Here is a 17,660-nt window from a genome sequence, read left to right on the forward strand (position 1 = left end):
GTAGGTTTGTCAGATTTAGCAAATAAAAATATAGAATACCCAGTTAAATATGAATTTCAGATAAATATCAAATTTCAGAATAAATAAATAAAATTTCAGTATAGGTATATCCCATGCAATATTTGGGATATACTAAAAATTATTTGTTGTTTATTTAAAATTCAAATTTAACTGGGCCTCCCATGGTTTTTTTTTTAATAAATTTATTTATTTTATTTATTTATCTTTGGCTGTGTTGGGTCTTCGTTGCTGGGTGTGGGCTTTCTCTAGTTGCGGCAAGCGGGGGCTACTCTCTGTTGCGGTGCATGGGCTTCTTATTGCGGTGGCTTCTCTTGTTGCGGAGCACAGGCTCTAGGCGCGCGGGCTTCAGTAGTTGTGGCACGTGGGCTCCAGTAGTTGTGGCACGCGGGCTCTAGAGCGCAGGCTCAGTAGTTGTGGTGCACGGGTTTAGTTGCTCCGCGGCATGTGGGATCTTCCCAGAGCAGGGCTCGAACCCGTGTCCCCTGCATTGGCAGGCAGATTCTTAACCACTGCTCCACCAAGGAAGCCCCTCCCATGTTTTTTGTAATTGTACTATATATTTTAGCTTAGGACTGTTTTTTTCATCCTGTATTTTATCTGGCAACCCTATTCTTTCTTTTTTTAAAATTAATTAATTTATTTTTGGCTACGTTGGGTCTCCGTTGCTCCATGTGGGCTCTCTCTAGTTGTGGCGAGCGGGGGCTACTCTTCATTGCGGTGTGCGGGCTTCTCATTGCAGTGGCTTCTCTTGTTGCAGAGCATGGACTCTAGGCGCCCGGGCTTCAGTAGTTGTGGCGCACAGGCTTAGTTGCTCCGCGGCATGTGGGATCTTCGTGGACAAGGGCTCGAACCCATGTCCCCTGCATTGGCAGGCGGATTCTTACCCACTGCGCCACCAGGGAAGTCCCTGGCAACCCTATTCTAAGAGGAGGACAAGGGAAATGCCACATAGTGTCTGCTACAGCCCTTCCTTGCCTGTTCAGAAGCTGTCAGTGGTGTAATCTTAAATATGTATCCTTAGAGGGCTTTATTTCTCATAATAACATTTGTCATATTTAATATGTGTCAGGCCCTGTGCTAAGCACTCTGGATGGATTATTTCATTTTATCCTTTGAACGAGCCTAGGGGTTATTGGTTCTATTATTATTGTCCCTGTTTTACAGATGGAGAAGTGAGAGAGGTTGAAAAGGCTTGAAGATTTCACGACTAGTAAGTTGCATAGCCAGATTCAAGTCCAGGCCAAGCTAAGTCCAGAGCAATTGTTCTTAGTTACTACACTGTCCTGATCCCCTTTTCCCCCAAAAGTTTTGAAAATAGATGTGTTTGAATTAGAGGTCCATGTAGTTTACCCTTTGTCTGTTCTAAGGATCCAGTTGTCTAGCTGCTGGATAGAAAGTGAGAGGAAACACATGAAAGTACCTACTAGAACTCCTCCTGGGTCCCAGGAGTTCTCTCAGTCCCAAATTGTCCAATTCTTAAGTATTAAAATATTTCCATCAGATCATGTATGGAACCACATCTTTCATAACCGGGGTCTAGCCATTGTTAGATTTGATAATCTATAGGCTGTAAAGACAGTGGGAAATCAAGCTCACCCCCAGCCCTGCTGCCTTTCTTGGTCATTAATTAGCAGTGTAATTTTTTAAATTATGGTAAAAACACATAACATAAATTTACTATCTTCACCAATTTTAAGTATACAGTTCAATAGTGTTAAGTATATTCACATTGTTGTGAAACAGATCATCAGAACTTTTTCATCTTGTAAAAATGAAACTCTTTACCCGTTAAACAACTCCCCTTTTCCCCTTCTCCCCAGCCCCTGGTAACCGCTATTCTACTTTCTGTTTCTATGAATTTGACTACTTTAGATTCCTCATAAAAGTGGAATAATCGCAGTATTTGTCATTTTGTGACTGGCTTAATTCACTTAGCTTAATTTCCTCAAGGTTCATCTATGCTGTAGTATGTGACAGGATTTCCTTGCTTTTTAAGGCTGAATAATATTCCATTGTATGTATAGACCACATTTTGCTTATCCATTCATCTGTCAATGGACATTTGGGTTGCTTCTACCTCTTGGCTATTGTGAATAGAACATGGGTGTGCAGCTCTTTGAGACCCTGCTTTCAAGTCTTTTGGATATGTCCCCAGAAGTGGGATTGCTGGATCATAGGGCAGTTCTATTTTTAATTTTTGAGGAACCTCCATACTGTTTCCATCATGGTTGCACCATTTTACAGTCCTACCAACAATGCACAAAAGTTCCAATGTCTTCATATCCTTGCCAACACTTTGTATTTTTTAAATATTTATTTATTTTATTTATTTCTTGGCTGCGTTGGGTCTTCGTTGCGGTGTGCGGGCTTTTCTCTAGTTGTGGTGTGCAGGCTCCAGAGCGTGTGGGCTCTCTCATTGAGGCACTGGAGCTCAGTATTTGGGGCATGTGGGCTTAGTTGCCCCGTGGCATGTGGGATCTTAGTTCCCCAACCAAGGATCGAGCCCAGGTCCCCTGCATTAGAAGGCGGATTCTTTAACACTGGACCACCAGGGAAGTCCCTGTTTTTCGTTTTTTGTTTGTTTGTTTTTTTAATAATGGGCATCCTAATGGGTGTGAAGTGATAGCTCCTTGTGGTTTTGATTTGCATTTCTCTGATGATTAGTGATGTTGAGCGCATTTTCATGTACTTGTTGGCCATTTGTATATTATCTTTGGAGAAATGTCTGTTCAAGTCATTTGTCCATTTTTTAATCTACTTGATTTTTTTGTTGATTGTAGGAGTTCTCCATATATTCTCATTATTAATCCTTTATCAAATATATGATTTGGAAATATTTTTCCCTTATTCCATAGGTTGCCTTTTTACTCTTTTGATTGTGTCATTTTATGTACAAACATTTAAAATTTGACGTAGTCCCAATTGCCAAATCCAGGGTCATGAAGCTTTTCCCCTGTTTTCTTCTAGGAGTTGTATACTTTTAGGTCTTAACGTTGAGGTCTTTAATCTTTTTTTTTTTTTTTTGCGGTACGCGGGCCTCTCACTGCTGTGGCCTCTCCCGTTGTGGAGCACAGGCTCCGGACACACAGGCTCAGCGGCCATGGCTCACGGGCCTAGCCGCTCCGCGGCATGTGGGATCTTCCCGGACCGGGGCACGAACCCGCGTTCCCTGCATTGGCAGGTGGACTCTCAACCACTGTGCCACCAGGGAAGCCCTTTAATCTATTTTGAGTTAATTTTTGTATACAGTGTAAGTTAAGGGTCCGATTTCATTCATTTGCATGCAGATATTGAGTTTTCCCAGCACCATTTGTTGAAGAGAACTGTCCTTTCCCCATTGAGTGGTCTTGGCACCCCTCTCAAAGATCATTTGACCATATATGTGAAGGTGAAAACCAAACCCTTTTGAAAAACACGGACACTCATTGAATATGACAGCGTGTCATCTTCAAGGTCCAGCTGCACCTCTGTCATCTGGGACCATGGGAAGTAAAATCTAAGAAGGCAGACCGCTAAGGTCCCTTCTCACATCTCTAGGCTTCTGTGACTAGCTACAGAGTCCTCTACTCACTGAAAGGGTGTTTGCCATAGCCTAAGAGGAGGTGGGTGGAGATCAAGAGCAGACACTTAGGTTGCTAACAAGACTGCTGACGGCCCTCTGCGTTTCGACACTGGAGCCTCCTTTTCCACCTTCCCTTCATTCCATACCCATACAACCCACCCACCCTCAGGACCAGCCTCATCTCTGCCTCTCCAGGATCATCTCACCTCTTCCTCCATGGTCATACTCTGATGACAGTGGGCTCTGTGACCATCCTGACAGGAGAGAGAGTTAGAACTGGGTCCTCAGCTCACTCTCCTCCTGGATCAGGCAGCTTCAAAACAAACCACCCCCAAACCCAGAGGTTTAAAGCAAGAGGAGGTTTATTCTTGCTTGCATATCCGCAGGTGGCCGGGACAGCTCTGCCTCAGGCAGCGGCACCTGGGACCCTCCTCCACCTTGAACAAGTGGGCTGAGTGATATGTCATCTGTGGGCATGTGCAGCTGCTTGAGGGCAGGACCAGTAGATCGTATTTCAGTTGTTTCCTCCTAGAAGGCCCATTGCATGTTAGATCAGTGTTCAGTAACTCTTAGCTGGCCACACACTGGACAGACCTGTCATCGGTGCCTGGGAAGCTAGTGGTGGGAGAATGTCTAGGTAGGAAAGGAACTTAAAGGTCATCTGGTCCAACCATCTGTCTGTTCATTGACTTCTTCCTATAGCATTTCTGGCCCCTCAGCATGAGCCTTGGGCAAACCTCTCAGGTGACAGAGAATAAACCTTTATCTCCAAGACAAAACGGTATTACTGAGATAATTCTGAATGTCAGAAAATTCTTCCTTTGTTGAGCTGAGGTGGGTTTCCAGGCAGCATTTGTCCTGATAGGGGTGTTTTTCTGTCCTGCACAGCTGGACTTATCCCTTCCATGTGACCATACTCTTCATCTTCAGAGAGGCTGGCTCGGTGTCCCTGTGTATTATCTATTGCTGCATGACAAATCACCCAACGTTTAGTGGCGTTAAGAATTCATGAGTGTGGGCTTCCCTGGTGGCGCAGTGGTTGAGAGTCCGCCTGCCGATGCAGGGGATACGGGTTCGTGCCCCGGTCTGGGAAGATCCCACATGCCGCGGAGAGGCTTGGCCTGTGAGCCATGGCCGCTGGGCCTGTGCGTCCGGAGCCTGTGCTCCACAATGGGGGAGGCCACAACAGTGAGAGGCCCGCGTACAGCAAAAAAAAAAAAAAAAAAAAAGAATTCATGAGTGAGGGACTTCCCTGGTGGTCCAGTGGTTACGACTCCACGCTCCCAATGCAGGGGTCCCCCAGGTTCGTTCCCTGGTCAGGCAACTAGATCCGCATGCTGCAACTAAAGATCCCGCATGTTGCAACGAAGATCCTGTGTGCCGCAACCAGACCCAGAGCAGCCAAATAAATAAATAAATAAATAAATATTAATTAAAAAAAAAAGAATTCTTGAGCAGGAGTTGGAGGGATTCTGGCTGGGGATGATTTCATGAGGGTGACACTCATCTGAAGCTTGACTGGGCCTGGAGGCTCCACTTCTAAGCAGCTCCCTCACTTGCCTGGCCAAGTGGTGCTGGCTGTTGACAGGAGGTCTCCGTTCCTAGCTCTGTGGACCTGTCCAAAGTGTCCTCACAATATGACAGCTGGCTTTCCCCAGGGGGAGTGATCCAAGAGAGAGCACGCAGGAACCACAATGCCTTTTCTGACCTACCCTCGAAGTCACACTCTGTCATTTCCACTGTATCCTCTTAGTTATACAAGTCAGCCCTGCCCAATGGGGGAGGAAGGCTCCAAACCTTTGTGACCTTCACTTTCGTCATCCGTAAACGGACCTACTTGGCTGTCTGAAATAAACCGTGAAGAAGCACTCTTTCGTAAGTGAAGGGGATGTTCTGAATGTCAGGGTTTTTCTAACAGTGAATGCGTAACGAGTGAAAACCTCCTGTTGAACTCCACACTCCTGTTTAACCAGTCCATTCAAGGAAAGCAGGGCTGGATTTGCCAGAGGATGAAGAAGACATACTTGAGGTCTCTTTCAGGGGTAGTCATGCCAAGGACTATCTTTCTAGAGTCGAGGAACCGTGTCGGGGGGAGACCCCTCTCTGCTGACAGGGCCCTTCCCTTGTTCAGTCCAAATGTTGGAGGGGAGACAGAAGGCACACTTGCTGGATGCTGTGCGGGCCCAGGAGATAGACTATGCCACAGAGGCCCCGACCTCATCTGTCTTGCTCACTGATCTGATCCCAGGGCCTGCCCTGCCACGTTGACGGAACGAAAGAATGAACGTGCCCCGCAGGGGTGATGGTTGTTTTAAACTCAGCCTCCGTTTGGGAGTCTGTGACTCTGCTGTGGGAACTTTGGTTTTGCAGGCTGCTGTCATGGTTTGACAGGAGCTGAGCTGCTGTTTCTGCTTCCATTGAAGCTTGGTGGGAGTCACTTTTACATAAGATTATTTCATCTAATATTAACGTCAGTGCCTATAATACCGGAGCCCATGAAGGGAAGAAGAAGAATTCCTGAATAAATTATGTCTCACCATCAGCTCTATAAACTCGTATAGTAATATGTGCATTTAAATTTGTAATTGTCCTTAGTGTGTTAAATTTCGACTTCAGTGTCTCCTTAATTGACCTCTAATCCCTGGCATTTCAGTCTTTCTCTTGTCTTGGTAACTGATTTTCTTTTTTAGAGCCTCCTTTGCTTGGTGTAACATTTTTAGGGGGTATGTTTTAGTGCTGCTGAACATGTGAGCTCACAGATCACTTGTAAAAGGAAGAATCTAGGTTGCTGGGACACCCTGTAGATTGTGGATGCAGCTATAGAGATTGTGTGCTGATTAAAAAAAATCAAATCCGTTCAAGTATCCTGAATGTGTAGGCGCAGGACTGTGCTCAAAATAGATCCCGCCCTGTGCCCTAGGGACCCATCATCTCATTCCTTGATTCCCGAGACACTCAGCGCATAGCCTTGTGCGCTGGCTTACAGGGGCTTGTCACCAAAGTCCTTCATCGCTGCTGTTGGCCGTCGCTGTACACAGGGAAGAATTTAAAATGCGATAGATTTTAAATGGATTTTATTTTTTACTATGGAAATTTTCAAACGCATAAAAGTAGATGATGGCCCATCACCCAGTGTTAGCAAGTCTCACTGTAAGGTCAGTCTATGGCCTCCCCACCCTCAGTTAACTTGAAGTAAGTCACAGACATCTTTTACTTAATTCTAAGAATTAAGTTAAAAAATAAGTTAAAAAATAATTTTAATAATAATGAATATTTGTAAATATTTCATTATGTATCTCTTTAGAGATGAAAGTTTCTTAAAAATTAACCTAAATGGCATTAACATGCCTAAAAATTTAACAATAATTCCTTAATATTATCAAATATCCAGTCAATATTAAAATTTCTCCATTGATTTCTCTTTAATAAAAAAAATTTTGTAGGCATTCAATAGATATTTATTGAATGAAAGTTTCTTTAAATTCTATAGTGCTTTACAATTTTCAAAAATTTTACATGCATGATTTCATATAATCCCGTAATAAAATTTCCCCATTAGTTTAAAATTTTTTTAGAGTTCCCAGAAATCAGGATCCAAATAGAGTCCATTCATTGCAATTGTTGATATTTCTCCTCAGATTTTAAAAAATATTTTGTTTTGAAATAATTTCAAACTTAGAGGAAAGTTATGAAAGAACTCCAATGTACCCACCCCTCAGGTCCTCCAATTGTTAATATACTACATTTACCTTATCATTCTCTCTATATGTTATATTTATACATATTATTTTTAATTCTTTTTTTTAAGATTTTTTTTTGATGTGGATCATTTTTAAAGTCTTTATTGAATTTGTTACAATATTGCTTCTGTTTTGGTTTTTTGGCTGCGAGGCATGTGGTATCTTAGCTCCCAGACCAGGGATGGAATCTGCACCCCCTGTATTGGAAGGCGAAGTCTTAACCACTGGACCTCCAAGGAAGTCCCTTTTAACTCTTTAAGAGTAAGTTTCAGGGCTTCCCTGGTAGCGCAGTGGTTGAGAGTCCACCTGCCAATGCAGGGGGCACGGTGTCGTGCCCCGGTCCGGGAAGATCCCACATGCCGCGGAGCGGCTGGGCCCGTCAGCCATGGCCACTGAGCCTGCACGTCCGGAGCCTGTGCTCTGCAACGGGAGAGGCCACAACAGTGAGAGGCCCGCGTACCGAAAAAAAAAAACCAAAACCAAAACCAAACAAAACAATACAAAACAAAAAAAGAGTAAGTTTCAGACATGATGCTGGGGATCACTTAATATGTCAGCGTGTATTCCTGAAACAAGGACATTCTCCTATATATTCACAGTGTAAACACTGATACAAAGCTACCATCCAATCCGTGGACCCTGTTCATATTTTGCTAGTTGTCCCAATAATGTCCTTTCGAGGTAGAAGATCCACTCCAGGATCATAGATTGCATTTGGTTGTTGTATCTTGTCACTTTAGTTTCAGTCTGGAACAGTCTTCCATTTTCCCTTGTCTTTCATGACCTAAACGTTTTTGATAAATTCAGGCCAGTTACTTTGTAGAATCTGCCTCAATTTGGGATTGCCCGGTGTTCCCTTATGTTTAGATTCAAGTCCTGCATTTGTGGCAGAAATACCACAGGATGCATACTGTGTCCTTCACAGTGCATCATATCAGGAGGCACATGATGTTGATTTGTCCTACCACTAGTGATCATCATTTGGTTAAGATGGTGTTTGCCAGGTGTCGCCACTGTAAAGTTAACTTTATAATTACTAATTAATGACTAATTAGAAAGTATTTTTATGGGGAGACACCTTAAGGCTATGTAAAACCCTGTTCATCAACAAATCTCCCCACTGATTTTTTAAAAAATATTTATTTATTTATTTATTTGCTTGCACTGGGTCTTAGTTGTGGTAGGCAGGCTCCTTAGTTGTGGCATGCATGATCCCCTGACCAGGGATCAAACCTGGGCCCCCTGCATTGGGAGCTCAGAGTCTTATCTACTGCGCCACCAGAGAAGTCCCTTCCAACTGATTTTTACCACCCTTTGGTGATTCTTGCCTGAATCTATTATTACTTCGATGGTTGCCAATTGGTGATTTTCTAATAACATCATTCCTTCTATATTTATTAGTAGGCATTGTACTATAAAGAAGAGCTTTTAATTTACCCATTTATTTATATCAGTGTGAACCCATGGATTTCTAGATTATCCAATGGGTTGTTATCTGTAATTATCATTTATTTTGACACTCAAATTGTCCTGGTTTTGGGTAAGAGGAGTCCTTTTAAACTGGCTCCTGTGTCCTTTTGACATTCCCTATTTGAACCCTCCTTCCTTTTTTTGTACAACAGAATGATCCTGGTTCTTCTGTACTGGAATCTGCCATTTCTCCAATGAGCTCTGGTTCCTTTTAGTGGAAAATGGTATCTAGAAGCCAAACACTGAGTGCTAGGTGTGCTCATTGTCATTGGGACGTTATTGCTTCTAGGCTCTCTTTGTGGGTAGAGGTAGTTTTTTCTTACCTTTCTCTTCCATGTTTCCAACTTCAGACTCTGACAGTAAGAGATCTGGCTCCCATTATCCTCAATATATTTACTTATTTGCTCAGTCCCTTGTATGAAAACACCCTCCTGGTCACGCTGGCCAAATCTCCTCTGTTCCTGCGCAACCAGTCATGCTGGCTGAGTTATCTTGACGTTGGTATTGCTGATCTTGGTGGCGGTCTTGGCCAAACCCCTCTGCCACAGGGCCTGACTGCACTGTCTGAATCCCCACAGCTTAGTTTCTCCTGGGAAAGGGGAAGGGGCTCCCCAGTCTCTCTTGATTTATGGGTTCTTCTTCTCTCTTTCTCTTTTTCCCCTTGCAATTTATTTGTTGAAGAAACGGGGTCATTTGTTCTGTAGTTTCACACAAACTGGATTTTGCTGATTGCATCTCCATAATGTTATTTATCATACTCTTCTATCTTCTTTATTTCCTGTAAACTGATAGCTAGGGATTCCCTCAGAGTAAGATTAAATTATACTGGCAGAATAGTTCATGGATATATTGAAAAGGGGCATGTATTGGCTGGTTCTTTCTTTCCCCCTCCCTCCCTCCCTCCCTTCCTTCCTTCCTTCCTTCCTCCCTCCCTCCCTCCCTCCCTCCCTTCCTTCCTTTCTTTCCCTCCCCTTCCCCCCTCCCTTCTTCTCTCTCTCTCTGTCTCTTTCACACACACATATGCACACAAATATCAGAGGCCATTGTTGACAGTTTTCTAGACCCATTAGTTTATTACAGTTTGCAAAATGCTGATATTCTATTATTGCCTTTTTCAGTTATTAGAGGGAATAATTCTATAAAGAGAAACTTCCCCTCATCAACCATTAGGTTACCCAATGGTTTAGTTAATATGGAAATGGTAGGAAAATGCCCCATGCTTTCTTTTATTCACCAATTATCAAACAAATAAATGGGTCCCTAGCATCCCTCCAAGGTTACTGATGACTTACTTTTTCAGCTTCATTATGAACTCCTTGACTTGATGTCTTTTAATGTATTACAGCTGTTATTCTCATTCTAATCTTTGAGAGATAATTCACATACCATGCAAATAATCCATTTAAAGTGTACAACTTAATGGTTTTTAATATATTCACAGATATGTACAACCATCACTAAAGTCAATTTTAGAATGTCTTCATCATCTTCAAAATAAACCCCATACCCTTTAGCTACCACTCCCGTGTGCCCCAGCTGTGTGCTCCCAGTCCTAAACAACCACTCCAATCCTTTCTGTCTCTCTGTATTTCCCTATTCTGGACTTTAATATGGATGGAATCATACAATATGTGGAATTTTGTGCCTGGCTTCTTTCACTTAGCATAATGTTCAAGGTTCAACCAAGTTGGGCCCCATTGTATGAATCTTTTTTTGTCCATTCATTCATTGATGGTATTGTTTCTACCTTTTAGCTGTTATGCATAATGCTATTATAAATGTTTGTGTACAAGTTTTGTGTGGGCATATGTTTTCATTTCTCTTGGGTGTATACCTCAGAGTGGAATTGTTGGGTCATGTGGTCACCCTATGTTTAATTAGTCTTTAGTGTTTTTGAGTATGTCTCTTTGGATAACTTTTTTAGTGGTTCTTCTATATATTACATTACATATACATGACTTATCACAGTCTGCTGATGTCATTTTACCAGTTTTAGTGAAGTATAGAAACCTTACCTCCTCGTAAGTTCCTTTACACTCCCCCATTTACAGCATAATTGTCTTAAATATTTCCTCTACACACATGTAGAACCACATCAGACAGTGTTTTAATTTTTGCTTCAGCCATTAAAACATTCATCCATTTTCTACTTGACAAGACCTTTTTAGTCTAAATTTGAGATCTAAAGCATTTACGTAATATTCTGTGACAGGCTTTCCACTTAATAATCTGAAGAACCACCTTAGGTGTCACTGAGCAGTTCATGATATTTTGATATTTTGATGGAACTACAAAATATGTCTAATGGATTTTCAGTCAGTGATGTTGACGGAGTGGGGTGGTGTTACCCCCATTACTCCACTTTTAGCATGTGAGGTTGGCAGAACTTCCGGTGTGGGCCGAGCCTGGATCATCTCCCTGGGTTTGTTCCTCTGCATGTAACCCGCATGTATTAATTCACTCTGCCAGCCCAACATCTCTGAGCTCCCAACATGTGTCACGTGTGTAGGGGCAAGAGAGGCCAGGTCTGTGGCTCGTGGAACTTATGTTCTAGCTTGTAAACAGCAAATACAAACAATGACTGGGTAAAGCAGAACATTTTTTTCTGGATGGAAACCCCAGTTTTCTCCTTGAGAAGAGCCCTGTGCTGGTGGCAGAGAAACTGATTTCTGGTGCTGGCTTTGTTGTTTACCAGCTCTATGGATGGGGGCACATGATTTACCTTTTCCTGGCCTCCTCTCCTTTCTTGGATATAAAATGAGGCTAATTTCATCCTACAGGTGCCTGCCATATAGAATATACTTGCTAAATATTTGCTGAACAAATCAATGTCTGCTTTGCCCACTTTCTGGACCCTTGCAAGGATCAAAAGACTCATGTTTGTGACAGACTCTTACAGAAAGTGAGGTACTACCTGGATATAAGTTGTCTTTTTTTTTTTTTTTTTTTTTTTTTCGGTACGCGGGCCTCTCACTGTTGTGGCCTCTCCTGTTGTGGAGCACAGGCTCCGGACGCACAGGCTCAGCAGCCATGGCTCACGGGCCCAGCTGCTCCGCAGCATGTGGGATCCTCCCGGACCGGGGCACGAACCCGTGTCCCCTGCATCGGCAGGCGGACCCTCAACCACTGCGCCACCAGGGAAGCCCAAGTTGTCTTGATAAGTGTGCTGTCTTTTATAAATTACTGTCATCCTCCATTTGTGTAAAAATGTAGCCGCGTGAATTTCAGTAACTGGAGGATGGATCCTGAGTCTCCTTTTTAGTCTTTATTCTAAAAATTACATTAGAAATATCCTTCCTGTAGAACTTGTAGCAGCATTTATTTAACATTTCTCAAGGGAAACTCTAAATGGTGAAGAATGAGGCCAGAAGCAAAATGAAATGGGGTCAGGTCTCGTAGTGATGGTCTTACCTCTGGAAGCAAACACTGCACTGTAGATGCTTCTGTTTGATGGGCCACGTCTGACACTTGCCATGTCGAGCATTTTCTAAATAGAGCCATCCCACCAGCTTTGGTCACTTTTGAGAGCACACGTGAAGCCTGGCGGACAAGTCTGTGCGGCCCTGTGGGTAAGAGGCAGGGTTGTGGGTGGGTGGACCTCGGTCTAGTGGCGCAGTCCCCTTTGGGAGCTCCACTGAGCTGCCCACATCTCCGAGGCTCACCCTCTGCATCTGGAACAGAGAGGTGACATTCCTGCCTTTCTTGTCACATCTTAAATGGCTAACCTGTGTGAGACACTTCTAAGGTAAGCCCTCGGGATTGGGTCGTTAGAACAAACAGCTGAGCTTCATTACTTAGACCTGAAGGGTCCTAATAGCATCCCCTTGGCCCGAGAGACAGAAGAACCGAACTCTGCTGTTTTCTCCTGCCCGCATCTCTTACAACCTTCCTCACTGCCCTCCCCACCTTCCGACATCCCTTCTGTGGCTGCTGCTCACGTGTACCAGCAGGTTCTTAGTTGAGAATAACAGTAAACCAGCTCTGGATATGTTAAACCAAAAAAAAAAAAAAAAAAGGTATTTACTGGAAGGATCTTCATTTGCTCACAGAATCCCTGAAAAGGCAGAACAGAGGTCTCAGAGGAGAGGTGAGAAGAAGGCAGGCTGGGCAGCCGGATCCAGGATCAAAGTCGTGTCACAGAACCATCCCGGCAAGGACATTGCCCCCGGGGCCCTGCTACCTCTCCTGCCGCTGAGAACCAATCGTTGCTGCTGCCACCACTGCCAGCCAAGAATTCTCCCCATTCCTGTTCTTTTTGTTTTGGCCACACGACTTGCGGGATCTTAGTTCCCAGACCACAGACTGAACCCGGGCCTTCGGCAGTGAGAGCACGGAGTCCTAACCACTGGACTGCCAGGGAATTCCCCCCATTCCTGTACTTTTAAATGTAAACATTTAATAAAGTACAATATACAGAGAGGAAAGTGGGCAAATCACAAAATGAACACACTGAATAAGCTCTGCCCCGCTGAAGAAATAAAACATGACCAGCCCTCCAGGAGTCCCCCCATGTCCTCTTCCAGTCACTGCTCCCCCAAGGGTAACTGCTGTCTGGACTTGTCACCCCAGAGCTTTCTTCTGCCTGTTACTGTACTTTTTATCAGTGGAGTCACACAATACGTCCTCTTGGTGTCTGACTTCTGCTCAACATTATGTTTGTGAGGTTCTTGCAGGTTGTTATGTGCAGTTCTAATGCTTTTATTCTCATTGCTGTATAATAATACATCACCATTGGATAAACCACCAAACAAATAAACCACCATTTGTTTATCCGGTCTACTGTGGACAGATGTGTGTGTTGTTTTCAGTTCTCGGTTATTAGGAAGATGCTGTTGAAGTTCTGGAACATGTACACGTGTGCACATCCCGAGTGGGGAGTTCTGTAGGAGCAGAATTGCTGGATCGTGGGGCATGTGTATGTTTACTGATAACTGATGACATTGAGCACTGCTTTGTACGTTCATGAGCCATTTGGATATCCTCTTTTGGGAAGTGCCTGCTTAAATCTTTTGCCCATTTTTAAATTGGGTTGCTGGCCTCTTTATTACTGATTTTAGGAGTTCTTTATATTTTCTTGACACAAGTTCTTTGTTGGATACATTTATTGCGAATAACTCTCCCAATCAGTGGCTTGCATTTTCCGAGTGTATGTTTTGCATCTCTAGATCCAGATTTTAAAACCTCTGCAAACACACAAGGATTCGCCTGGTTGCTAGGGATCCCAGACAGCAAACATCACATCTTGTTTGCAGTCACAGGATTGCATTCCAAGATGATGTAGCCTCTGGGGAGGTGCCTGGGTCAGGACTCAGCCACACACAGCAGACATGACTCTGGCTAGTGTGAGCAGAAGGCTGTGCGGCCAGGGGCGGGGGTCACTTCCCACTCGCTGGGAGGGCTGGAGGAGCGGGCTGGAAGGAGTCAGGAGCAGTCTGGGCCCCCAGACTCTCACCACCTCTGCTGTGATGGGGCGAACCGCTGACACCGCTGCAGGGAGCCCTGGAATCTGGGGCTGCCAGAGCACACGCCCTCTGTCGCAGTTCCTGCCACCACGATGGATGCCTTTCCTCTTGCTCACTTCCACATTTAGGTTTTGTGTGAATGCATGTCGTCGGTGGAAACTGATTCCTTGGAATCTTTGATGCAGGTCGTTTTTGGCTGTCTAGCCACTGTGGTGTCGGAAAAGGGGAAAGCTCCGAGCAAGACGGGCAGCTTTGGGGCAGGGCTGCTCCAGTAAGGAGAGGAGCTGTGCGGGTGCCATGGTGCTGAGTATTCTAGACGGGAACTATGTGGAGGGTGAGGTGCAGCCCTGTGGTTGGTGTGCTCAGCTGATGAACAGGCTCAGCTGCATGTGAGGTTCCAGAAGGTCATTCCTCCACCCATCTGTTCAGCCATTGTGTTTAGTGTCCTAGGCTGCTGTGATAAAGCATGAAAAACTGGGTGGCTTAAAACAAAGGAAATGTATAGTCTCATACTTGTGGAGGCTAGAAGTCCAAAGTGAAGGTGTCAGCAGGGCTGTGCTCTCTCTGAAGGCCCTGGAGGAGAGTCTGTCCCAGGCCCACCTGGCCTCTGATGTTGGCTGGTGATCCTTGGCATTCCTTGGCTTGTAGATGCATCACTCCCATCTCTGCCTCCCTCCTGTTTCTGTGTCTGTTCCTCTTCTTACAAGGACACCAGTCTTATTGGACTAGGGTCCACCCTAATGACCTCATCTTAACTTGATTATATCTTCAAAAACCATATTTCCAAATAAGGCCACATTCACAGGTACTGGGGGCTAGGACTTCAATAAATCTCCCTGAGGGACACAGTTTAGTTCACTTTTATGCCCATCATCAACCCAGGCCTTGGCTGGACCCTCTCCTTTGGCTGCTCTGGATCCCTGGGCTTTCCCAGAGCCACAGCCCCCATGCCGCTGCTCTGGGTTAGCCTGACCCTCCTCCTAGTCTGTGCTTGGGCAGAGTCCCTCACTGTTTGAGACACTGCTCCAGTGTACCCCTGACCCCTCTAGGACAAGAAAGGGTCATTCTGTTTCCTGAGATTTAACCACCGGCAGCTTATCCTTTCATTTTGATTTTAAAGCCAACTTTTAACTGGCAACCGATATGTATGTAGCATACAATCTATTGTATGTGTGTAACAGACACATAGAAAAATAGGTAAATTACAAGAGTGTAACTCAATGAATTTTTTTTTTTTTTTTTTTTTTTGCGGTATGCGGGCCTCTCACTGTTGTGGCCTCCCCCGTCGCGGAGCACAGGCTCCGGACGCGCAGGCTCCGGACGCGCAGGCTCAGCGGCCATGGCTCACGGGCCCAGCCGCTCCGCGGCATATGGGATCCTCCCAGACCGGGGCACGAACCCGTATCCCCTGCATCGGCAGGCGGACTCTCAACCACTTGCGCCACCAGGGAGGCCCTCAATGAATTTTTATAAAGCGAACACCCCCTTTGTTTTGAATTTATTTCCCTCTGCTTATTAAATAGTACCTTGCAATTTATGGGCCATCTCTTTCACAAAGCGGAATGTTCTTTGAGGCCAGAAAATGTGTCTTATTTACCTTTATATCTACCACCTCTCCAGTTTCTAGCACAATTCCTGTATATGGTAACCCACAGGAAGTACTTGCCAAATTAGAATTTAGAAGACCGGAGAGGAATTTACCAAGTGAACCAGAGTCAGCTTGAGCAAGCATTAAACAGAAATCTCGTACGAGGCTGAGTGCTTTGCTCCAGATTAGTAGCCTTTGTCTTTCTATGTGTCTGAGTAAAAATTTGTTGCCTGTCAATTTTTTTTCTTGCCTGTGGACATTTTTGTTGTGTGTGTGAAGGTCCTCCAGAACGCATAGCCAAAGGCAAGGATTAAAGAGTTGACACTTTCCATCAACAGGTGAATGGATAAAGAAGATGTGGCACATATATACAATGGAATATTACTCAGCCATAAAAAGAAACGAAATTGAGTTATTTGTAGTGAGGTGGTTGGACCTAGAGTCTACCATACAGAGTGAAGTAAATCAGAAAGAGAAAAACAAATACTGTATACTAACACATATATGGAATCTAAAAAAAAAAGTGGTTCTAAAGAACCTTGGGGCAGGACAGGAATAAGGACGCAGATGTAGAGAATGGACTTGAGGACACGGGGAGAGGGAAGGGTAAGCTGGGACGAAGTGAGAGAATGGCGTGGACATATATACACTATCAAATGTAAAATAGGTAGCTCGTGGGAAGCAGCCGCTTAGCACAGGGAGATCAGCTTGGTGCTTTGTGACCACCTAGAAGGGTGGGATAGGGAGTGTGGGAGGGAGATGAAAGAGGGAGGAGATATGGGGATATATGTATATGTATAGCTGATTCACTTTGTTATAAAGCAGAAACTAACACACCATTGTAAAGCAATTATACTCCAATAAAGATGTTAAGAAAAAAAAAAGAGTTGACACTTTGAGAGATTCAGTCGAAGGGCAGTGAAGCAGAAATGGGGAGTGGGAAGATGGAAGTGACAGTGATGCAGTGCGTTTCCTTTGCTGGATGTCACTTCACAGCGAGCGGCAGAGACACAGCCGGCCTGGCGCACATACTCCTCCAGAAGACACATGAGGAGAAAACGCACCACTCAGCAGTCCGCAGAGGTGCAAGTGGAGGGAGGATGTATCTGCCCCGTTCACTCCCATCTCCCGTTTCCCACTGTCATTTTACGAGAGTCCAGAAGTGGAGGGACAGTTGGGCAAGGAGGAGGCACCGACTGAGAGACAGAGGAGGCGGTCGAGGGAATCTGGGGAGGTGCACAGGTTTGTGTCCAGCACGCTCCACACCTTGCGCTACTCAGGTCCGCCCATGCCTTCATTGGTATCTGCTCTCCCACTGCAGTGGAGGGACCACCACCCTCCGAGAGAACAAAGACACGTTGACCCCTTCCCTGGGAGGGGACGTGGCAAGTCCAGTCAGCGACAGGGTCCCCTTCCTGGTGGCCAGCTGGGGTCGCCTGGAAGACTGAAGCAAGAAGGTTGTAAAACAGGCTCCTTCGGTGCTGCTGTGGCTGGTCCTGATGCTGTGGTCGACGTTCATCCTCTTCTTCCTCCACCACCCCTTCTGAATCCTCTTCACTCTCTGCTAGCATCATGCAGATTTTCAACTGCACAGGGGGTTGGGTGCTTCTAACCCCTGACGTTGTTCAAGGGTCAACTGCATATCATCTTCCCTAAGGAATGTAACCAAAGCAGGAGAGAATCAGAAACAGTAGTTCAAATGAAAGATAAATGTCTTCCTGAGTGTCAAGTCATCTGACTTTGGAACTGGTGAAGAGTCAAAGAAGTAATAACAGATGATGAACAGCCAGGGAGTGTAAGTGAGCATTAAAGAGCAG

General features: G+C 44.8%; 1 protein-coding gene across 5 annotated transcripts in view; it reads left to right on the forward strand.

The window, feature by feature from the left end:
* OSBP2 (oxysterol binding protein 2) overlaps positions 1–17,660 on the forward strand; it is a 173,934-nt gene that overhangs the window by 26,910 nt on the left and 129,364 nt on the right. The window lies entirely within an intron of this gene.

Source organism: Mesoplodon densirostris, chromosome 15 (genome assembly GCF_025265405.1).
Source record: "Mesoplodon densirostris isolate mMesDen1 chromosome 15, mMesDen1 primary haplotype, whole genome shotgun sequence".
Taxonomy (NCBI): Eukaryota; Metazoa; Chordata; class Mammalia; order Artiodactyla; family Ziphiidae; genus Mesoplodon; species Mesoplodon densirostris.